This window comes from Pseudophryne corroboree, chromosome 10, assembly GCF_028390025.1.
Source record: "Pseudophryne corroboree isolate aPseCor3 chromosome 10, aPseCor3.hap2, whole genome shotgun sequence".
Lineage (NCBI taxonomy): Eukaryota > Metazoa > Chordata > Amphibia > Anura > Myobatrachidae > Pseudophryne > Pseudophryne corroboree.
The window spans coordinates 122,519,812-122,544,351 of record NC_086453.1 but is presented as its reverse complement, the minus strand read 5'-3'; the positions used below and the strand labels follow the sequence as shown (position 1 = coordinate 122,544,351).

The 24,540-nt window shown below is 45.3% G+C and overlaps 1 long non-coding RNA gene across 4 annotated transcripts in view; it reads left to right on the top strand.

The window, feature by feature from the left end:
- The window catches only part of LOC134965084 (uncharacterized), a 62,818-nt gene that overhangs the window by 18,071 nt on the left and 20,207 nt on the right, over window positions 1-24,540 (top strand). For 2 of the 4 annotated variants that reach the window (XR_010188305.1, XR_010188306.1), the window contains exons 3-5: window positions 17,234-17,416; window positions 17,877-18,089; window positions 20,468-20,643. This is a non-coding gene — a long non-coding RNA (uncharacterized LOC134965084). The remainder of the gene's footprint in view (window positions 1-17,233; window positions 17,417-17,876; window positions 18,090-20,467; window positions 20,644-24,540) is intronic. The other 2 variants (XR_010188308.1, XR_010188307.1) reach the window with 2 other exon arrangements.

Sequence of the window (24,540 nt, the reverse complement as noted above, 5' to 3'; positions counted from 1 at the left end):
TCCCTCTACCCTCAGCCAGGGCCGTTTCTAGACCATTTGGCTCCCAGTGCGAGATTTCAAAATGCGCCCCCCCCCCTTAATATAGCCATAAAAAGAAAAAGCATGCGCGCTCCCAACAAGGGTGTGTGGCCTGATTAAAATGGGTGTGGTCTCTTTAAAGTGGGCGCAGCCTCGTCTGATATCATCACACCCACCACAGGGGAAAAAAAATAAAAATAAAAAAGTCCCCTTTTTACACATTACAGCAGGCAGGTGTCCCCATATTACACAGCGCGACAGGCAGGTGTCCCCATTTTACACAGTGCGGCAGGCAGGTGTCCCCATTTTACACAGTGCGGCAGGCAGGTGTCCCCATTTTACACAGTGCGGCAGGCAACCCCATAGGCAGGTGTCCCCATTTTATACAGTGCGGCAGGCAACCCCATAGGCAGGTGTCCCCATTTTATACAGTGCGGCAGGCAACCCCATAGGCAGGTGTCCCCATTTTATACAGTGCGGCAGGCAACCCCATAGGCAGGTGTCCCCATTTTATACAGTGCGGCAGGCATCCCCATAGGCAGGTGTTCCCATTTTATACAGTGCGGCAGGCAACCCCATATGCAGGTGTCCCCATTTTATACAGTGCGGCAGGCAGGTATCCCCATAGGCAGGTGTCCCCATTTTACACAGTGCGGCAGGCAGGTGTCTCCATTTTACACAGTGCGGCAGGCAGGTGTCCCCATTTTACACAGTGCGGCAGGCAACCCCATAGGCAGGTGTCCCCATTTTATACAGTGCGGCAGGCAACCCCATAGGCAGGTGTCCCCATTTTATACAGTGCGGCAGGCAGGTGTCCCCATTTTACACAGTGCGGCAGGCAGGTGTCCCCATTTTATACAGTGCGGCAGGCAACCCCATAGGCAGGTGTCCCCATTTTATACAGTGCGGCAGGCAACCCCATAGGCAGGTGTCCCCATTTTATACAGTGCGGCAGGCAACCCCATAGGCAGGTGTCCCCATTTTATACAGTGCGGCAGGCAATCCCATAGTAAGCATGGTATCCCTTACCCCCTAACCCTAATCCATCCTTACTGCAGCCTAAACCTAACCCTCCCTCTACCCTCAGCCAGGGCCGTTTCTAGACAATTTGGCTCCCAGTGCGAGATTTCAAAATGCGCCCCCCCCCCCCTTAATATAGCCATAAAAAGAAAAAGCATGCGCGCTCCCAACAAGGGTGTGTGGCCTGATTAAAATGGGTGTGGTCTCTTTAAAGTGGGCGCAGCCTCGTCTGATATCATCACACCCACCACAGGGGAAAAAAAATAAAAATAAAAAAAGTCCCCTTTTTACACATTACAGCAGGCAGGTGTCCCCATATTACACAGCGCGACAGGCAGGTGTCCCCATTTTACACAGTGCGGCAGGCAGGTGTCCCCATTTTACACAGTGCGGCAGGCAGGTGTCCCCATTTTACACAGTGCGGCAGGCAACCCCATAGGCAGGTGTCCCCATTTTATACAGTGCGGCAGGCAACCCCATAGGCAGGTGTCCCCATTTTATACAGTGCGGCAGGCAACCCCATAGGCAGGTGTCCCCATTTTATACAGTGCGGCAGGCAACCCCATAGGCAGGTGTCCCCATTTTATACAGTGCGGCAGGCATCCCCATAGGCAGGTGTTCCCATTTTATACAGTGCGGCAGGCAACCCCATATGCAGGTGTCCCCATTTTATACAGTGCGGCAGGCAGGTATCCCCATAGGCAGGTGTCCCCATTTTACACAGTGCGGCAGGCAGGTGTCCCCATTTTACACAGTGCGGCAGGCAGGTGTCCCCATTTTACACAGTGCGGCAGGCAACCCCATAGGCAGGTGTCCCCATTTTATACAGTGCGGCAGGCAACCCCATAGGCAGGTGTCCCCATTTTATACAGTGCGGCAGGCAGGTGTCCCCATTTTACACAGTGCGGCAGGCAGGTGTCCCCATTTTATACAGTGCGGCAGGCAACCCCATAGGCAGGTGTCCCCATTTTATACAGTGCGGCAGGCAACCCCATAGGCAGGTGTCCCCATTTTATACAGTGCGGCAGGCAACCCCATAGGCAGGTGTCCCCATTTTATACAGTGCGGCAGGCAATCCCATAGTAAGCATGGTATCCCTTACCCCCTAACCCTAATCCATCCTTACTGCAGCCTAAACCTAACCCTCCCTCTACCCTCAGCCAGGGCCGTTTCTAGACAATTTGGCTCCCAGTGCGAGATTTCAAAATGCGCCCCCCCCCCCCTTCATATAGCCGTAAAAAGAAAAAGCATGCGAGCGCCGAAGGCGCGCGCTCCCAACAAGGGTGTGTGGCCTGATTAAAATGGGTGTGGTCTCATTAAAGTGGGCGCAGCCTCGTCTGATATCATCACACCCACCACAGGGGAAAAAAAATAAAAATAAAAAAAGTCCCCTTTTTACACATTACAGCAGGCAGGTGTCCCCATATTGCACAGCGCGACAGGCAGGTGTCCCCATTTTACACAGTGCGGCAGGCAGGTGTCCCCATTTTACACAGTGCGGCAGGCAGGTGTCCCCATTTTACACAGTGCGGCAGGCAACCCCATAGGCAGGTGTCCCCATTTTATACAGTGCAGCAGGCAACCCCATATGCAGGTGTCCCCATTTTATACAGTGCGGCAGGCAGGTATCCCCATAGGCAGGTGTCCCCATTTTACACAGTGCGGCAGGCAGGTGTCCCCATTTTACACAGTGCGGCAGGCAACCCCATAGGCAGGTGTCCCCATTTTATACAGTGCGGCAGGCAACCCCATAGGCAGGTGTCCCCATTTTATACAGTGCGGCAGGCAACCCCATAGGCAGGTGTCCCCATTTTATACAGTGCGGCAGGCAACCCCATAGGCAGGTGTCCCCATTTTATACAGTGCGGCAGGCATCCCCATAGGCAGGTGTTCCCATTTTATACAGTGCGGCAGGCAACCCCATATGCAGGTGTCCCCATTTTATACAGTGCGGCAGGCAGGTATCCCCATAGGCAGGTGTCCCCATTTTACACAGTGCGGCAGGCAGGTGTCCCCATTTTACACAGTGCGGCAGGCAGGTGTCCCCATTTTACACAGTGCGGCAGGCAACCCCATAGGCAGGTGTCCCCATTTTATACAGTGCGGCAGGCAACCCCATAGGCAGGTGTCCCCATTTTATACAGTGCGGCAGGCAGGTGTCCCCATTTTACACAGTGCGGCAGGCAGGTGTCCCCATTTTATACAGTGCGGCAGGCAACCCCATAGGCAGGTGTCCCCATTTAATACAGTGCGGCAGGCAACCCCATAGGCAGGTGTCCCCATTTAATACAGTGCGGCAGGCAACCCCATAGGCAGGTGTCCCCATTTTATACAGTGCGGCAGGCAATCCCATAGGCAGGTGTCCCCATTTTATACAGTGCGGAAGGCATCCCCATAGGCAGGTGCCCCCATTTTATACAGTGCGGCAGGCAACCCCATAGGCAGGTGTCCCCATTTTATACAGTGCAGCAGGCAACCCCATATGCAGGTGTCCCCATTTTATACAGTGCGGCAGGCAGGTATCCCCATAGGCAGGTGTCCCCATTTTACACAGTGCGGCAGGCAGGTTTCAAGTGGGGGGGAAGGAAGAGGGAGAAAGAGAGAGAGGATACTTACATCTTCCCGCTCTTCGGTCCCGCCGCCTCACGTCCCTCGCGCCGGCCGCCTCCTCCTTCCATGCGTATCTCCTTATCTCCTCTCCCCGAGCGCTCCTGCTCGGGGGGCGGGGCTTTGCGGAATGACGCGATTGCGTCGTGACGTCACGACGCAAACGCGTCATTCCGCAAAGCCCCGCCCCCCGAGCAGGAGCGCTCGGGGAGAGGAGATAAAGAGTCACAAAGTGCCGCGGCGGGCGCCCCGTGCGGTTGCACGGCTCGCCCGCCGCTAGAAACGGCACTGCCCTCAGCTATCCCTCCCCAGTAGTCCCTAAGCCCCCCTCCCCTCAGCCTAAACCTAACCCACCCCCCTCCCCCCACAGCCTACACCTAACCCTCCATGGTGATGCCTAACCCTAACCACAGCCCTCCGCAGCCTAAACCTAACCCCCCCTTCCCGCAGCCTATCTCTAACCCTCACCCTGCAGCCTAAACCTAACCTCCCCCCACCTACGGCTTATCTCTCCAGCGGCCCAGCAGTCACTAGATTGGGATGCCAGCGTCGGCATTGTGATCTTATTTGGGATGCCGACGCCAGGATTCTGGTCAGTGTCGGGATTCCGGCATCAGTATTCAGAGAGCCGGTATCCCGACTGGATCCCCACAATAACAGATGTATTAGACCGGTCTAAGATCTTAACAATATAAGAACAATATTATAATCAGTATTATCACAATACTATTAAAAATAACTCAAGGAGGTGGAGCCAAGCTAATCTGTGCACAGTTCTCAAACGGACAAATTAATAACTATATTTCAGTCCGCATAATACACTTGTTATAATGCGCAACAATTTGCTTCTAGAACCCATGTAGAAATATAAGTTCCTTAGATGTTTCTTATGTAAAAGCAATGTTCCTTATTTTATTGCCCATCAGCATAGACAGAATAATGGCATGAAGATTAGTGATGAGCGGGTTCGGATCCTCGGAATCCGACCCGCCCGAACTTCACCTTTTTTTTTACACGGGTCCGAGCGACTCGGATCCTCCCGCCTCGCTCGGTTAACCCGAGCGCGCCTGAACGTCATCATCCCGCTGTCGGATTCTCGCGAGACTCGGATTCTATATAAGGAGCCGCGCGTCGCCGCCATTTTCACACGTGCATTGAGATTGATAGGGAGAGGACGTGGCTGGTGTCCTCTCCGTTATAGTAGAACACAGAGTGACTTAGTTAGTTATAATTGTGGGGAGGATTGGGGACGGGGAGCAGCTGTTAGGGAGTACAGTGCAGGGTTTTGATTATACCACCAGTGAGTTTAATCCTTTGTTTCTCTGCCTGAAAAAAACGCTCCGACCCCCATATCTGTGCTCACTCAGTGTGCTGCACTGCTGCATGATATATCTGTGCTGAGTGCACTGCTCTGCTCACCAGAGCCGGCCCTAGCCAATTTGATGCCGTAGGCAAAATTTTGTCTGGTGCCCCCTAGCTCCGCCGCTAGTTCTGCATCTGTACCTGCAACGCTCAGGTAGTGGGGCCCACCGGGGGGTTACCCTGTGGGCCAGTTCAACTCTGCACAATGCCACACAGTAATGACCATAATACATATAATTCCACACAGTAAAGGAACCTTACACATATGCCCCACATTAGTAATGCCCATAATACACATAATGCCACACAGTAATGCACCTTACACATATGCCCCACATTAGTAATGCCCATAATACACATATACTGCCACAGATACTGCCACACTTGCTGGTTATACAAAAAGATCAGTATCAAACATGTAGAAACTGTCCATTCTCTTCACTATTCAGTGTGTTTGCTGGTGTCTGTTACTCCCGTTAACTGCATGCACTTTACTTTATACTGTGGGAGCTAAATGCTCTGCCCTCCAGTCTGATATGTCCGAAAGTCACGCTACACTGATGTTTCATATAGAAATAGCACAACGCAACTTACTGACCACGTTACAGTGCTAGATGGCAGGGGAATTTTACGGTATGGACTGACTAGGACATAAAGTGTGGGGAGAACACTGCCCATGTTATGTCCCTGCAGACACCTGGGGTTTGCACAGGGATAAGGGACACACACAGGATGGCAGGGTCCCCCTCCCCCATGTGCACAAGCAGTATAGGTGATGTCAGGTTTCTGTGAAGCAGTCTTCCAAAATACACATGTGTTATCATAAGAAGCCATCCAGTAATAACCTTATATAGTCAGTAAAAATGTCACAGGTCCAGGAATTGCATTTACTGGACTTCTGCTGTCTGTCTGAGGTCTCACAAGTCAGGGGCATTCAAGCATGTCAGAGGAAGTTTAAGGCACAGTGTGGATTTTTTTTGACCAATGTAAACAGCAGTGTATACAAGTACTGATTGAATACATTTGGAAAGTAACAGTAAGTTTGTGGACTGTCCCTCTCAGCATGAGATGCTGCAGGGACATGCTTGGATGCCCCTAGACATGCTTGAATGCCCTAGGCAAATGCCTAGCCTGCCTATAGCTAAGGCCGGCTCTGCTGCTCACACTGCCTAATTGTGGGGACTGGGGAGCAGTTATAGCAGGAGTACAGTGCACAGTTTTGCTGACAGTGACCACCAGTCCAGTATACGTTTGTCTGCCTGAAAAACACTCCTGTGTTTTGTTTTGTTTTTCATACTAGTTTAGCAGTCTGCTGACAGTGTCCACCAGGTCCGTTATACAGTATATTATATATATAAGCAGCAGTACGGTAGGCCACGGCTGTACCTACCTCTGTGTCGTCAGTGCACTTGTCGTCCATAAGTAATATAATACTATACTATCCATCCATCTAAATTGTATACCTGTGGTGTTTTTTTTTTCTTCATACTAGTTTAGCAGTCTGCTGACAGTGTCCACCAGGTCCGTTATACAGTATATTTTATATATATAAGCAGCAGTACGGTAGGCCACGGCTGTACCTACCTCTGTGTCGTCAGTGCACTCGTCGTCCATAAGTAATATAATACTTATACTATCCATCCATCTACATTGTATACCTGTGGTGTTTTTTTTTTCTTCATCCTAGTTTAGCAGTCTGCTGACAGTGTCCACCAGGTCCGTTATACAGTATATTATATATATAAGCAGCAGTACGGTAGGCCACGGCTGTACCTACCTCTGTGTCGTCACTCGTCGTCCATAAGTAATATAATACTATACTATCCATCCATCTACATTGTATACCTGTGGTGTTATTTTTTTCTTCATACTTTTTTAGCAGTCTGCTGACAGTGTCCACCAGGTCCGTTATACAGTATATTATATATATAAGCAGCAGTACGGTAGGCCACGGCTGTACCTACCTCTGTGTCGTCACTCGTCGTCCATAAGTAATATAATACTATACTATCCATCCATCTACATTGTATACCTGTGGTGGCTTTTAGTTGTGCGCAAAATATGGAGAACAAAAATGTGGAGGTTAAAAAAATAGGGAAAGATTAAGATCCACTTCCACCTCGTGCTGAAGCTGCTGCCACTAGTCATGGCCGAGACGATGAAATGCCATCAACGTCGTCTGCCAAAGCCATTGCCCAATGTCATAGTACAGAGCATGTAAAATCCAAAGCACAAAAGATCAGTAAAAAAATGACCCAAAAATCAAAATTAAAAGCGTCTGAGGAGAAGCGTTAACTTGCCAATATGCCATTTACGACACGGAGTGGCAAGGAACGGCTGAGGCCCTGGCCTATGTTCATGGCTAGTGGTTCAGCTTCACATGAGGATGGAAGCACTCATCCTCTCGCTAGAAAAAAGAAAAGACTTGCGGCAAAAGAACAGCAAAGAACTGTGCGTTCTTCGAAATCACAAATCCCAAAGGAGAGTCCAATTGTGTCGGTTGCGATGCCTGACCTTCCCAACACTGGACGGGAAGAGCTTGCACCTTCCACCATTTGCACGCCCCCTGCAAGTGTTGAAAGGAGCACCCGCAGTCCAGTTCCTGATACTGAAATTGAAGATGTCACTGTTGAAGTACACCAGGATGAGGAGGATATGGGTGTTGCTGGCGCTGCGGAGGAAATTGACAAGGAGGATTCTGATGGTGAGGTGGTTTGTTTAAGTCAGGCACCCGGGGAGACACCTGTTGTCCGTGGGAGGAATATGGCCATTGACATGCCTGGTGAAAATACCAAAAAAATCAGCTCTTCAGTGTGGAAGTATTTCAACAGAAATGCGGACAACAGGTGTCAAGCCGTGTGTTGCCTTTGTCAAGCTGTAATAAGTAGGGGTAAGGACGTTAACCACCTCGGAACATCCTCCCTTATACGTCACCTGCAGCGCATTCATAATAAGTCAGTGACAAGTTCAAAAACTTTGGGCGACAGCGGAAGCAGTCCACTGACCAGTAAATCCCTTCCTCTTGTAACCAAGCTCGCGCAAACCACACCACCAACTCCCTCAGTGTCAATTTCCTCCTTACCCAGGAAAGCCAATAGTCCTGCAGGCCATGTCACTGGCAAGTCTGACGAGTCCTCTCCTGCCTGGGATTCCTCCGATGCATCCTTGAGTGTAACGCCTACTGCTGCTGGCGCTGCTGTTGTTGCTGCTGGGAGTCGATCGTCATCCCAGAGGGGAAGTTGGAAGACCACTTGTACTACTTCCAGTAAGCAATTGACTGTCCAACAGTCCTTTGCGAGGAAGATGAAATATCACAGCAGTCATCCTGCTGCAAAGCGGATAACTGAGGCCTTGACAACTATGTTGGTGTTAGACGTGTGTCCGGTATCCGCCGTTAGTTCACAGGGAACTAGACAATTTCTTGAGGTAGTGTGCCCCCGTTACCAAATACCATCTAGGTTCCACTTCTCTAGGCAGGCGATACCGAGAATGTACACGGACGTCAGAAAAAGACTCACCAGTGTCCTAAAAAAATGCAGTTGTACCCAATGTCCACTTAACCACGGACAAGTGGAGCAGGGCAGACTCAGGACTACATGACTGTGACAGCCCACTGGGTAGATGTATTGCCTCCCGCTGCAAGAACAGCAGCGGCGGCACCAGTAGCAGCATCTCGCAAACGCCAACTCGTTCCTAGGCAGGCTACGCTTTGTATCACCGCTTTCCAGAATACGCACACAGCTGAAAACCTCTTACGGCAACTGAGGAAGATCATCGCAGAATGGCTTACCCCATTTGGACTCTCCTGGGGATTTGTGACATCGGACAACGCCAGCAATATTGTGAGTGCATTACATCTGGGCAAATTCCAGCACGTCCCATGTTTTGCACATACCTTGAATTTGGTGGTGCAGAATTATTTAAAAACGACAGGGGCGTGCAAGAGATGCTGTCGGTGGCCAGAAGAATTGCGGGCCACTTTCGGTGTACAGGCACCGCGTACAGAAGACTGGAGCACCACCAAAAACACCTGAACCTGCCCTGCCATCATCTGAAGCAAGAGGTGGTAACGAGATGGAATTCAACCCTCTATATGCTTCAGAGGATGGAGGAACAGCAAAAGGCCATTCAAGCCTATACATCTGGCCATGATATAGGCAAAGGAGGTGGAATGCACCTGTCTCAAGCGCAGTGGAGAATGATTTCAACGTTGTGCAAGGTTCTGCAACCTTTTGAACTTGCCACACGTGAAGTCAGTTCAGACACTGCCAGCCTGAGTCAGGTCATTCCCCTCATCAGGCTTTTGCAGAAGAAGCTGGAGGCATTGAAGGAGGAGCTAAAACAGAGCGATTCCGCTAGGCATGTGGAACTTGTGGATGGAGCCCTTCATTCGCTTAACCAGGATTCACGTGTGGTCAATCTGTTGAAATCGGAGCACTACATTTTGGCCACCGTGCTCGATCCTAGATTTAAAACCTACCTTGGATCTCTCTTTACGGCAGACACAAGTCTGCAGAGGTTCAAAGACCTGCTGGTGACAAAATTGTCAAGTCAAGCGGAACGCGACCCGTCAACATCTCCTCCTTCACATTCTCCCGCAACTGGGGGTGCGAGGAAAAGGCTCAGAATTCCGAGCCCACCCGCTGGCGGTGATGCAGGGCAGTCTGGAGCGACTGCTGATGCTGACATCTGGTCCGGACTGAAGGACCTGCCAACGATTACTGACAAGTCGTCTACTGTTACTGCATATGATTCTCTCACCATTGAAAGAATGGTGGAGGATTATATGAGTGACCGCATCCAAGTAGGCACGTCAGACAGTCCGTACGTATACTGGCAGGAAAAAGAGGCAATTTGGAGGCCCTTGCACAAACTGGCTTTATTCTACCTAAGTTGCCCTCCCTCCAGTGTGTACTCCGAAAGAGTGTTTAGTGCCGCCGCTCACCTTGTCAGCAATCGGCGTACGAGGTTACTTCCAGAAAATGTGGAGAAGATGATGTTCATTAAAATGAATTATAATCAATTCCTCCGTGGAGACATTCACCAGCAGCAATTGCCTCCAGAAAGTACACGGGGACCTGAGATGGTGGATTCCAGTGGGGACGAATTAATAATCTGTGAGGAGGGGGATGTACACAGTGAAAGGGGTGATGAATCGGACGATGATGATGAGGTGGACATCTTGCCTCCGTAGAGCCAGTTTGTGCAAGGAGAGATTGATTGCTTCTTTTTTGGTGGGGGCTCAAACCAACCAGTCATTTCAGTCACAGTCGTGTGGCAGACTCTGTCGCTGAAATGATGGGTTCGTTAAAGTGTGCATGTCCTGTTTTTACAACATAAGGGTGGGTGGGAGGGCCCAAGGACAATTCCATCTTGCACCTTTTTTTATCTTTCATTTTTCTTTGCGCCATGTGTTGTTTGTGGAGTATTTTTTTGAAGGGCCATCCTGCGTGACACTGCAGTGCCACTCCTAGATGGGCCAGGTGTTTGTGTCGGCCACTAGGGTCGCTTAGCTTAGCCATCCAGCGACCTCGGTGCAAATTTTAGGACTAAAAATAATATTGTGAGGTGTGAGGTGTTCAGAATAGACTGAAAATTAGTGGAAATTATGGTTATTGAGGTTAATAATACTATGGGATCAAAATGACCCCCAAATTCTATGATTTAAGCTGTTTTTTAGGGTTTTTTGAAACAAACACCCGAATACAAAACACACCCGAATCCGACAAAAAAAATTCGGTGAGGTTTTGCCAAAACGCGTCCGAACCCATAACACGGCCACGGAACCGAACCCAAAACCAAAACACAAAACCCGAAAAATTTCAGGTTCACATCACTAATGAAGATATACTCCTATACGGAGCCTTACATGTGGTTTCCGTCAATATCGTGTAACGCAAGATGAAGCCCCAATGGTAAGTACAGCGGTCCCGATTTCAGGGGATCCAGCGCCAGCAATGACGCCCACTGATGGTGAGGATGTCCAGCCACAGGGAACAACGAGACCGCACCGTTCCAGTGCTGCTTGCAAGCACCCAGGTCCCGGTCTCTCTCCTCTCAATAGGTGTCGGGCTGATGTTAATGGCGATGAACAGCAGTACAAATGGGTTCAAAGGCAATATAAGGTACCAAAATCCACACCACTGACGCGTTTCGCTCCTTTCACAGAAGCTTTATCCAAGAATAATCTCCAGAGAATACAGGACCCTTTTTAAAAGACAAATCTCCATCCCTATTGGTGCAGATAATGGTGAATAGTCATCATCTGTTGTTACACCTGCTTAGCTACACCTCCTGCTCCAACTTCCTTATATTTACTTGTAATAGGTGTAAAAAGACAAATTGGATTTCTACTGTTCCTTAGCAAATCCCAATACGTATCCATATATGAACACATTATTATGTAATCCACCTATATATACATATAAATATAAAACTTGGTGTACATAGTAAAAACAAATATACATATACACATATATGAAAAAATGTCCGCTTGTCCAAGAATTACCCTTTTTCAACTTTAATGTGTCCAAAAATATTCACCAAAATATATTCCTATATACCATGACCACCATATATCGAACCTGAGGTCGTATTCTTCATATCCCATTCCTAATCATCCCCCCATCTTCATTCGGTTATAGTCAAACCCAATAATATATTGTTTATCCCTTCCGTGAAAAAATTACTTAAATCCCCAGAAATCCGTCAACATATACCTATCATTACCTCGGTGGGATAATTATATCGGCCCACTTCTAAATCATAATTTTTAGCCAAACAGAATTTAACCATAACTTATATACTAACAACATTAAAAAATAAGAAATTAAAATATTTGAATTAATTTAAATATACCGCTACAATAGTGCCCCTTCATGTGATTCGAACACCTAACCTCAATCCATTTCTCTACCGTTCCTCCACCGCTGGGTTCATAGCGAGTATGAGTACATGTTCTTTACTGATTTACCCTTTTGGTAAAATATATATGTGCACTAAACTAAATAATCGAACCAACATTTAACCAATTCATCCTATTTACCCTCTATCAATGTATTTAACTCATATACTAAACTAGACCAATACTATATGGAGATGAAAATATATGGTGTCTAGACAAAAAAACAATATTCAATCCTCTCCTTCTATGATTCAAACACCATACTTCCTTCTTCCCAACCCATGTCTCTATTTTTCCTCCACCGCTAAGTTCATACCAATCGTCATTAACCCTATCCCAAATGAACTAATATACCCTACCAATATAAACCTAATTAGGATCAACAAAACATTCCTACCAACCCAATCAGGTACATATGTTCTCTCGCATCCGAGACAATAACAAGATGATATGATTGGCTTAGCCAGTAATATCGAGTGCGACAGGTTCCTTTCTCATACAGGCTAAGGGGTCAGTCCGTTATCTTTCCAAAACAGGCTCTTAAGCAAAAGATTCAAACTCAATGCTTTCGTTCAATCCCTGTGGTGACAATGTTTTCAAACGAAATATCCATAGTACCTCCTTTTTACATAAACTCTGAAAACGGTCTCCCCCTCTGGCGGTCCCCTTAACATGATGAACCCCTACACACCTCAGTCCTTTTGGATTTGATTGATGTACCATGAGGAAATGGTGGGAAACGCTATGCTTAACAAATCCTTTTATGATATTCAATCGGTGCTCCCTGAACCGAGATTTCAGTGAACGGGTAGTCCTACCCACGTACTGCAAGCCACAAGGGCACTGCAGCACGTAGACACAATATACCGTGTCACAATTGATAAACTCTCGTATAGTGAATTTTTCCTTTGTGACATAGGATTCAATTTCTGTGGATTTATTTGCCACAAAGCCACATGTAATACATTTTCCTTTTCCACATCTAAAACACCCCACAACTGGGTTCCCTAACCAAGACATACTGCTCGAATGAGTGATCTCCTTAGGGGGTTTCTTTAACATACTGGGGGCTAACATGGTTTTGAGATTCCTGTTCTTTTTAAAAATAATTTGAGGGTCCGCCAAAATGGCAGTCTGTAATATACTGTCCTTTTGTAATATTCTGAAATTTTCTTTCACCACTCTTTTAATTTCCAATGACTGATTATTAAATTTAGTTATGAACCTCATACTTGTTGGAGTTTCTATATTATTTATCCCGTGTACATTAACCTTTTTCTTAGTGGTCAATAAGGTATTTCTGTCACATTTCTCTACTCTATCATGTGCTGCAGATACTAAATCTTTAGGATAGCCTCTGGAAACAAAATCTTGAGTCATTCCTTTAGCTTCTTCCCTATAATCTTTCAAATTTGAACAATTCCTACGCAACCTGCCAAATTGACTATGGGGCACATTGCGTAACCATGGTTTATGATGATTGCTGGAGAAATGTAGGAAGTTATTAGTGTTAACTTCCTTTTTGTGATTCTTTGTACATATAGTCCCTTCGTCCGAGAAGATAGTCGGATACAAATAATTAATACACACCTTACTAAAGGTATGAGTGAATTTTAAATTATAATTATTTTTATTCAAATAAGCGACAAACTCAAGTGCTGATTGCAAATCCCCATCCCAAATAAACAATAAGTCATCTATATACCGGCCATAGAATACCAGATTCGCGCCGAATGGTCCACTCCAAATGTAACAATAGAAATCCAATTTGTCTTTTTACACCTATTACAAGTAAATATAAGGAGGTTGGAGCAGGAGGTGTAGCTAAGCAGGTGTAACAACAGGTGATGACTATTCACCATTATCTGCACCAATAGGGATGGAGATTTGTCCTTTAAAAAGGGTCCTGGATTCTCTAAAGATTATTCTTGGATAAAGCTTCTGTGAAAGGAGCGAAACGCATCAGTGGTGAGGATTTTGGACCCTTATATTGCCTTTGAACCCATTTGTATTGCTGTTCATCGCCATTAACATCAGCCCGACACCTATTGAGAGGAGAGAGACCGGGACCTGGGTGCTTGCAAGCAGCACTGGAACGGTGCGGTCTCGTTGTTCCCTGTGGCTGGACATCCTCGCCATCAGCGGGTGTCATTGCAGGCGCTGGATCCCCTGAAATCGGGACCGCTGTACTTACCATTGGGGCTTCATCTTGCGTTACACGATATTGACGGAAACCACACGTAAGGCTCCGTATAGGAGCATATCTTCATGCCATTATTCTGTCTATGCTGATGGGTAATAAAATAAGGAACATTGCTTTTACATAAGAAACATCTAAGGAACTTATATTTCTACATGTGTTCTAGAAGCAAATTGTTGCGCATTATAACAAGTGTACTATGCGGACTGAAATATAGTTATTAATTTGTCCGTTTGAGAACTGTGCACAGATTAGCTTGGCTCCACCTCCTTGAGTTATTTTTAATAGTATTGTGATAATACTGATTATAATATTGTTCTTATATTGTTAAGATATCTTAGACCGGTCTAGTCTTTTATGTGTATTAAAACTCATGAATTATAAGAAAATTTGCAGTTTGTTTATTTGAACATCAGCCATACCATATACAATTAGCGCAAATAGTTAAGTGTTAGATTAGCTTTGGGAACTAGCACAGGGCTCACCTGTGCTAATTATTCTGACTTGAAGACCCCAAGTCAGTGGCTCTGTGTTGCAGCTTGAAAATAACGAATGGTGATTTATTAATTGAAATTAGCTAATCATTAGCGCCTGGTTGCGGTTTGTGTATTGTGACAATAACAGATGTATACCTACAACAATTGGATGCCAACGCTGGTCTTTACTAAACTTTGCAATAACTATTTATTAACATGAAAATAAGCAAAGAACTAACAAAAGCTATAAATGTGAGGACCGTGCAGATGAACATTTATTACATGAGCCAGATTCCTGACAAAATACAGCACAAGCAAACCATTAACAAAATCATGCAGTGTAATCAGCACTTCAGGATAGAAGTGATTGAGAATTTGTTATTGCAAAAATCAGTCTGCAGTCAACCGCTGCTGTAACATTGTTGGAATCCACACATGTTGCTTATATTGTTATTGCAAAAAATATTCCATTGTCTGCCCCTGCTATGCCACTGTGCAAATGCCACAGAGGTTGCTAGTATTGTTATTGTAAAAATCAAATTACAATCTGTTGCTTGGTAATCATTACAAAACTGTCTGCAAACTACTATAAATGAATATTAATGCTATTAGTAGCAGAGATGAGCGGGCTCGGTTTTCTGAAAATGAAGCAAAACATCATCTTTCCGGAATCAGCTCTCGCATGTTTTGGATTCGATATAAGTTTCTCCTGCAGTGATTCAGGCACCATTTCACACAGGACCACCGGAGAGCTGTGTGCTTACGGCCTGTGTTATTCAATTGATGACTGCTGAGCTGACCTATCCACTCCAGTCCCCTCAGGCTCTAAAGTTAATATTTTCTGAGCTAGATACACGATGGGTAGCTAATGTTTATTATTTTTTATAGTTATATCTATTGTCTAAGTGTGTTACACTGGTGCTGCTGAGTGTTATCCCTTGGTGCACAGCACAGTGGTGTTTTTGTCACTGCCTACAATGCAGCCCAGAGCTCCATACAGGGCAGCATCTACCCTCCCACATTCTGCAGGAAACTCCCTGAAATAGCAGCAATCTCCCTGACTCCCTGAATAGTTCATCAATCTCCCTGATTGCACCTTATCCTCATAATGCAGCTGTTACTTTCTTCGAGAGAAAAAGAAATCATAGATACATACATTCAAATGTGCATGGCTACATGCATTTTAAGACAAACAGTGGCAGTTGCTCAATCATTCCTAGAGATAATTATATATCAGGTGCTATAAAGGGGGAGGGGTCACAAACAGCAGACAGAGAGGGGGGATGCTTTTTTCCCCCCTGGTATCCCCCCAGCACACTAAAAATGACCTGTAACCATATCTGAAACTATCTGATAATAGAATTTCAAAGAAATTGTCCGCATGCATTTGCAAAGACATGTTTAGCTGCTGGCTACATTAAGGATTCTCCGATATCAGCAGTCCTAACACTACATAATGGCAGTGCCCAAATAGGGCCATGTGATTTGTCTACAGTAAGGCCTCATGATAAACGCTCATACTAAAATGCATCCAGACAGAGGGCTAACTTACCTGGGATCCTCCCCCAGGATCTCCCATTAGCACTACAAGGAATAGCATGCCTTCCAAATGCTGCTCCCATTCAATGCCTTCTCACACATGCAGAAAAACAGTGGCAGTTGCTCAATCATTCCTAGAGATAATTATATATTAGGTGCTATAAAGGGGGAGGGGTCACAAACAAACAGCAGACAGAGAGGGGGGGTGCTTTTTTTTCCCCTGGTATCCCTCCCGCAGCACACTAAAAATTACCTGTAACCACATTCAAATAGGGGAGTCGTTCCAACTGCCACCAACTGTCATTCCAAACTGACTCACTAGCAGTTGGTGTGGCTCCCCTATCTGAACTCTTGACTGCACTGCAGCCCCACCTCTGGAGCCGCCACTGACCAAAGTTATCCGTGGCTCAGCCAATCAGTAATGAGCAAAGCTGGATATAAAACCTGAACATTCCAGATATGAGCAGCAGGATATTGTGGCACCAGCTCCATCTAACTCTCTGTAGAAATGTCTAATCTGCAGAAGAGCCCTAAAAAGCGAAAGATAAAAGCAACTCCAAAGGATGTGGGAAAGTCCAGTTTTGGTACCAGTGTTGCTTTATGTAGACCAGTGAAAAAGACCAAGTACCAGACACCCAGATACCCCACAGAGGATTCATTGTCCTATGACCTCTAAGATACCCCAAGGCCTGGTCTTCAGACATGCATGCCTATGCTTGTTGACCACGATCCCGTCCTAAAGTCCTCACATGGCCTGTGCTTGGAAAATGTAGGGAATATGGAGAAGAGTGTTACATCTTCAGGAAGATGGAGAAAAACTATTTATCTGCATGGACAACCAGCTAGAGGTTGGTAAAGTGTATATTATTAGTAGTGCATCTTAATTCTATAGCACCAACATATATTGCTTGCTGTACATACTGGGACATGAAATATATCTAGTAATAAAGTAAAACATTCCTAGGGTATTAAGCACTATTAAGAACAGAGAGAGCTTACAGTCACTGCAATGTGTCACATTCACTAATGTAAACAAAATAAAAAGAATTTTAAATAGGTCATATAAATGTTTTTATTTTTAATGATTTAGATATTATTTTTTTGTAGCTCTATCCGGAATGTCGGAGGAGCCTCATCATATGGCTGATTGGGGTGCACAAGCACTTCAACCTACAATTTGACTCATTGTGTCTTCAACATCGACAGATACCTCTGATGTGTCCAAGTGCCAGCTGTTATGTTCCAGCTAGTGGGTGTTACAGTCCTCTTCATACTGTAGCATGCAAAGTAGTATGTATTACCTGGGTATAGAGATCTTACACTGATATATATAGGGTGATGTTTTAAGACTGATATGAGTTTGTAGTTGCAAAAACTTTTGGCCAATTGGCTGTATTTTTTTAGGAGTTTAGACCATTTGTTATACTATTCTACTTGCTATATTATTATATTATACTGTCATGATTGAGAGATAATGGTATCTACAACTGTGACCAAAGTATTGCTAATATTACATAAATCCAGGAAGTTGTGAAAGTTTCCATTAAAAATGAAAATATTTTTACTCTAGCTGATCATCAACACTCTATGTTCCATGATCTGTATGTAGCCTGTTTGCAAATAATTAAGCTGTATAATGACAGATCTGGCAGTCTATTTGACATTTTGCTTGCAGGCTATTAATGTTTATAGACTACTTTGTATCAGAACTCATCCTTACACACGTTACCCATGTTTTGCTCCTCTTCAGGTGGAGACACATAGACGGCCACATGTTGTGCAGCTGCTGGATATATGCCACAACACCATCAACTGTCAGCAGTCGTTCAACCTCGGGTGCTCCATTTTAAAGAAACTGCAATTCCAGCTGGGAGCCCCCATGATTGGTTATTTCCTTCAACATTTCTTTTTCCTGAATGTACTTGATGGGAAATTGTCACAGGAAAACAAAATCATGGCCCTGGTGAGAGATATAGCTGCCCTAACTCTGCCTATTTGTTTAACATCTACTCACCATCTCTAATGGACACCTGTTGTATGACACTGGCAGGCAGAGTAGGATTCAGTCAGCATCCCAATGGTCTGGATGCCGGCTGTCACGTGACCAACACTGGAATCCTAACACAAAATGGAATCCCAGTGCCAGAACTCCAACTGTCAGCATCCCGAAGGTAAGTATTGGGGTGAGGGTTAGGGCCCGGGAGGGGTTAGCGTTAGGCACTAGAGGGAGATAGCCATACCCACCCCCCTCTGAGTCTTATCCCTAACTGCCACCATCTGTGATTAGCCATAGCCACCACTACCATAGCGATAACCGCCACCACAGGCAGGTTAGTGTTAGGGGTTCACTACGGCTGGCCGGCGGTCGGGCTCCCGGCGACCAGCATCCCGGCGCCGGGAGCCCGACCGCCGGCTTACCGACAGCTTGGCGAGCGCAAATGAGCCCCTTGCGGGCTCGCTGCGCTCGCCACGCTACGGGCACGGTGGCGCGCTACGTGCGCCACACTATTTTATTCTCCCTCTATGGGGGTCGTGGACCCCCACGAGGGAAAATAATTGTCGGTATTCCGGCTGTCGGGCTCCCGGCGCCGGTATACTGAGCGCCGGGAGCCCGACCGCCGGCAAACAGAAGACCACCCAGTGTTTAGGGTAGGGGGCAGTGGAGGTGTAAATTAATTACCCTGTTGGTATTGTAAAAGTTGGGATGCCGTGGCCGGTCATGTGATTGCCGTCATCCCAACCGCTGCCATTTTGGATCCCATCTGGCAGAGCAATGTGCCAGGACGTTTTCACTGTGCAGGACAGCGGATACAAAAAAATCGAAATACAGGAGTGTATCAGCAAAAATTTAATTCTGCATTGTACTTGCACTCACTGCTCCCTGAAATGTAGGACGGAATGCATTTAATATGCATGGAGGTAATTAAACACCCATGCATGGGAGTGCTTACCTCTGGCCAGGGAAAGGTTAATGGTTTCTGTAGGAGGGTTTGTTGCGGAGTGAGGTCAAGTTAGCTTATGAAGTGGGATTTGGGGGGTTAGGTCCATTTCAGGGATTCTGTAGGCATCCATCTAACACCCTTACCCCTTTTCTTCCTACCACTAGCACCCTTTCTGTGTATTGTGTACTGAGAATTGTGGTGCTAATTGTTACCTGTGCTCAGTTTTAGTTTTTCAGTTACTGTAATGTCAAGTTCTGGGTACCCTGTATTGTTGTGGTGCCTTATAAATAAAATGTAATAATAATAATAATAATAATTATATGGGAATGTGCCCATATCTCCTAAAATAGCATTTTCTGAGTTTTGGCCGTATTTTAAAGGTTTATAATACCCGCCTAAATGTTGCATTTGTGTGTTTTGTGACACAGTTTTGGTCAACATGGACATGAAATTAGCTATCCATACTAGGAGGTCCAGGCAAAGCTCTCATTGTGAAGTCACAATACAAAGCAGTGGCGGCTCCAGAGGTTGGGCTGCAGCTCAGTCCAAAATTCAAATAGGGGTGCCATTGCAACTGCCACCAACTGTCATTCCAAACTGACTCACTAGCAGTTGGTGTGGCTCCCCTATTTGAACTCTTGACTGCACTGCAGCCCCACCTCTGGAGCCGCCACTGACCAAAGTTATCCGTGGCTCAGCCAATCAGTAATGAGCAAAGCTGGATATAAAACCTGAACATTCCAGATATGAGCAGCAGGATATTGGGGCAGCAGCTCCATCTAACTCTCTGTAGAAATGTCTAATCTGCAGAAGAGCCCTAAAAAGCGAAAGATAAAAGCAACTCCAAAGGATGTGGGAAAGTCCAGTTTTGGTACCAGTGTTGCTTTATGTAGACCAGTGAAAAAGACCAAGTACCAGACACCCAGATACCCCACAGAGGATTCATTGTCCTATAACCTCTATGATACCCCAAGACCTGGTCTTCAGACATGCATGCCTATGCTTGTTGACCACGATCCCTTCCTGAAGTCCTCACATGGCCTGTCCTTGGAAAACTTTAGGGAATATGGAGAAGAGTGTTGCATCTTCAGAAAGAGTCTGGAGAAAAACTTTTTATCTGCAAGGACAACCTGCTAGAGGTAGGAAAAGTGTATATTATTAGTAGTGCATCTTAATTCTAAAACGCTAACATATATTGCTTGCTGTACATACTGGGGACATGAACTATATCTACTAATAAAGTAAAACATTCCTAGGGTAATAGACACTATTAAGAACAGAGAGAGCTTACAGTCACTGCAATGTGTCACATTCACTAATGTAAACAAAATAAAAAGAATTTTAAATAGGTCATATAAATGTTTTTATTGTTAATGATTTAGATATTATTTTTTTGTAGCTCTATCCGGAATGTCTGAGGAGCCTCATCATATGGCTGATTGGTGTGCACAAGCACTTCAACCTACAATGTGTCTATCTGTCAACATCATCGACAGATGCCTCTCATGTGCCCAATTGCCAGCTGCTATGTTTCAGCTAGTGGGTGTTACAGTCCTCTTCATAGCATGCACAGTGGTATGTATTACCTGGGAATACAGATTTTACACTGATATACTGTATAGGGTGATGTTTTAAGATTGATATGAGTTTGAAATTGCAAAAGCTTACGGACAATTGGCTGTATTTTTTTAGTAGTTTGGACCATTTGTTATACTATTCTACTTGCTATATGTTATATTATATTATTATTATTGTTGTTGTTGTTATTATTATAGTGTTACAATTGAGAGATAATGCTATCTACAATTGTGACTAAAGTATTGCTAATATAGCATAAATCTAGGAAGCTGTTGTGAAATTTTATTATAGTCGATCATCAACACTCTATGGGGGTAATTCAGAGTTGATCGCAACAGCAAATTTGTTAGCAATTGGGCAAAACTATTGGGTCATTCAGACCTGATCGCACGCTAGGTTTTTTTCGCTGCACTGCGATCAGGTCCGAACTACGCATGCGTATGCACCACAATGCGCAGGCGCGTCGTACGGGTACAAAGCGGATCGTTGCTGAGCGATGGATTTAACGAAGAATCTATTTGCAGTCGCCTGTTCCTGTTATATATTATTACCAGTTTCCTCAGGCATTCAGCAACTGCAGTACTGTGCCCTACCCAGATCTCTGCCAGTATCAATAGACTGCTCAGTCTTACTTATGAGGCAAAACTCCTTCAAACCTCACAGTTTTTTACTTAAACAACCCTCAGGTCCTGCTCCATGCCCAGACAACCCACAGATTCTGACATACACAAGTTGCATTTTGAAACTTGCAGTATATTATTGTTAAGGGCAACAGCATGCAATGCCTAGTTGGGTGTGGCTCACAAGCCAGCCCTGTATAGTTGTTCCCCATGGTAGCTGGGAGGTGAGTACATTTAGCTGCAATGTAAAGGGCATATGTGCTAGGTTGGGGACATTTAGCTGCAATGTAAGGAGCATATATGCTAGGTTGGGGACATTTAGCTGCAATGTAAGAGGCATATATGCTAGGTTGGGGACATTTAGCTGCAATGTAAGAGCATATATGCTAGGTTAGGGACATTTAGCTGCTATGTAAGAGGCATATATGCTAGGTTAGGAACATTTAGCTGCAATGTAAGGGGCATATACGCTAGGTTAGGGACATTTAGCTGCAATGTAAGGGGCATATATGCTAGGTTAGGGACATTTAGCTGCAATGTAAGGGGCATATATGCTAGGTTAGGGACATTTAGCTGCAATGTAAGGGGCATATATGCTAGGTTGGGGACATTTAGCTGCAATGTAGGAGGCACATATGCTAGGTTAGGGACATTTAGCTGCAATGTAAGGAGCATATATGCTAGGTTGGGGACATTTAGCTGCAATGTAAGGGGCATATATGCTAGGTTAGGGACATTTAGCTGCAATGTAAGGGGCATATGTGCTAGGTTAGGGACATTTAGCTGCAATGTAAGGGGCATATATGCTAGGTTGGGACATTTAGCTGCAATGTAAGGGGCATATATGCTAGGTTGGGGACATTTAGCTGCAATGTAAGGGGCATATATGCTATGTTGGGGACATTTAGCTGCAATGTAAGGGGCATATATGCTAGGTTGGGGACATTTAGCTGCAATGTAAGAGGCATATATTTATTTATTTATTAACAGTTTCTTATATAGCGCAGCATATTCCGTTGCGCTTTACAATTAGAACAACAGTAATAGAACAAAACTGGGTAAAAACAGACAGACAGAGGTAGGAAGGCCCTGCTCGCAAGCTTACAATCTATAGGGAAATAGGCATAGATACACAAGGATAGATGCTACCTATTGCATAATGGTCCACCAGATTGCTAGGTTCTTAATGGGTTGTATGATGATACCCCACAAAGTTATCCAAGTGTCAGGAGGGTGTGAGACTAAAGAAAGACAAGATATGTGATGTTATGTATATTCTACAGAGGATGTAATTAGATAGGGAAGCACTGAAGGTTATGTGGGTGGGTCTGGAATTTGATAGGCTTGTCTGAAGAGGTGAGTTTTCAGGGAACATTTAAAGGTTTGGAGACTAGAGGCGAGTCTTACTGTGCGTGGGAGGGCATTCCACAGGGTGGGTGAAGCCCGGATAAAGTCCTGTAATTTTGAGTGTGAACAAGTAATGCGTGTGGATGAGAGACGTAGATCTTGTGCAGAGAGGAGAGGTTGGGTAGGGAGATATTTTGAGATGAGTGAAGAGATGTATGTTGGTGCAGTTTGGTTAATAGCCTTGTATGTGAGTAAAAGTATTTTATATTTAATACGGTAGAATTCCGGTAAACAATGGAGGGACTGACAGAGCGGATCTGCAGACGATGAACGTCTGGCAAGGAAGATTAGCCTCGCAGCTGCATTCAAAATGGATTGTAGTGGTGAGAGCCTATGTTTGGGAAGACCGGTCAGGAGACTATTACAATAATCAATGCGGGAGATAATGAGAGCATGGATTAGAGTTTTTGCTGTGTCTTGTGTAAGATAAGGGCGTATTTTGGATATGTTTCTTAGATGTATGTAACATGATCTTGAGACAGATTGAATGTGGGTAACAAAGGACAGTTCAGAGTCAAGAATGACACCTAGGCAGCGAGCTTGTGGGGTAGGGGTGATTGCAGAGTTCTCAACAGTGATAGAGATATCAGGTTGGAAACTACTATTGGCCGGTGGAAATATAATTAATTCTGTTTTGGAAATATTAAGTTTGAGGTGGCGAGATGTCATCCAAGATGAAATGGCAGAAAGGCATTCAGTGACACGGCCCAATACAGATGGTGACAAATCAGGGGAGGATAGGTAGATTTGAGTATCATCCGCATACAGATGGTACTGAAATCCGAAAGAGTTGATTAGTTTGCCAAGAGATGTGGTATAGATAGAAAAAAGCAGAGGACCTAGGACTGAGCCTTGCGGTACTCCAACTGAGAGAGGTAGCGAAGGAGAGGTGGAATCAGAGAAACGAACACTGAAGGAGCGATTAGATAGGTAGGATGAGAACCAAGAAAGGGCTGTGTCCTGAATACCTAGGGATTGTAGTGTTTGTATGAGAAGAGAGTGGTCAACAGTGTCAAAAGCAGCAGAGAGATCAAGGAGAATAAGTAGAGAGTAATGTCCTTTAGATTTAGCAGTGACCAAATCATTCACTACCTTAGTCAGTGCTGTCTCTGTGGAGTGTTGGGCACGAAATCCTGACTGAAGTGCGTCCAGTAGGCTGTGTGAGTTAAGAAAGTGTGTGAGGCGAGTGTAGGCAAGTCTCTCCAGTAGCTTGGAGGGGCATGGGAGCTGAGAGATGGGACGGTAGTTAGAGAGAGAGTTTGGGTCAGAGTTTTGTTTTTTCAGAATGGGAGTAATCACTGCATGCTTGTATAGAGAAGGAAAGATACCAGTAGACAGGGAGAGATTACAGATTTTCGTTAAGGTTGGGATGAGCACAGTAGACAGAGCTTTACTAATTTGTGAGGGTATAGAGTCAAGGGGAGAGGTATTAGAGTAGGCAGATGAAAAGAGTGCAGATACTTCATCTTCATTTGTAGGATCAAAGGAAGAGAAGGTGTTAGAGGGTTCAGGCAGGGAATTGAGCAGGTCACTTGCTGTGGAAGAGCATACCATTTCATTTCGGATCTTGTCAATCTTGTCCTTGAAATAGGAAGCAAGATCTTGCGCACTGACAGTGGCTGGTGGGTTAGGTGAGGGAGGGACAAGAAGTGATTTAAATGTATTAAAAAGTCGCTTGGGGTTAGAGGCTTGAGCAGAGATGAGAGATTGAAAATATTTTTGTTTGGCAGTGTCCAGAGCAGTACGATAAGAGTGGTAGGTGGTCTTATATGTGAGAAAGTCACTTGAACTACGAGATTTACGCCACTGGCGTTCAACTTTTCGTGAGAGTTTTTGTAAGTGTCTAGTGTATTTAGAGTGCCACGGC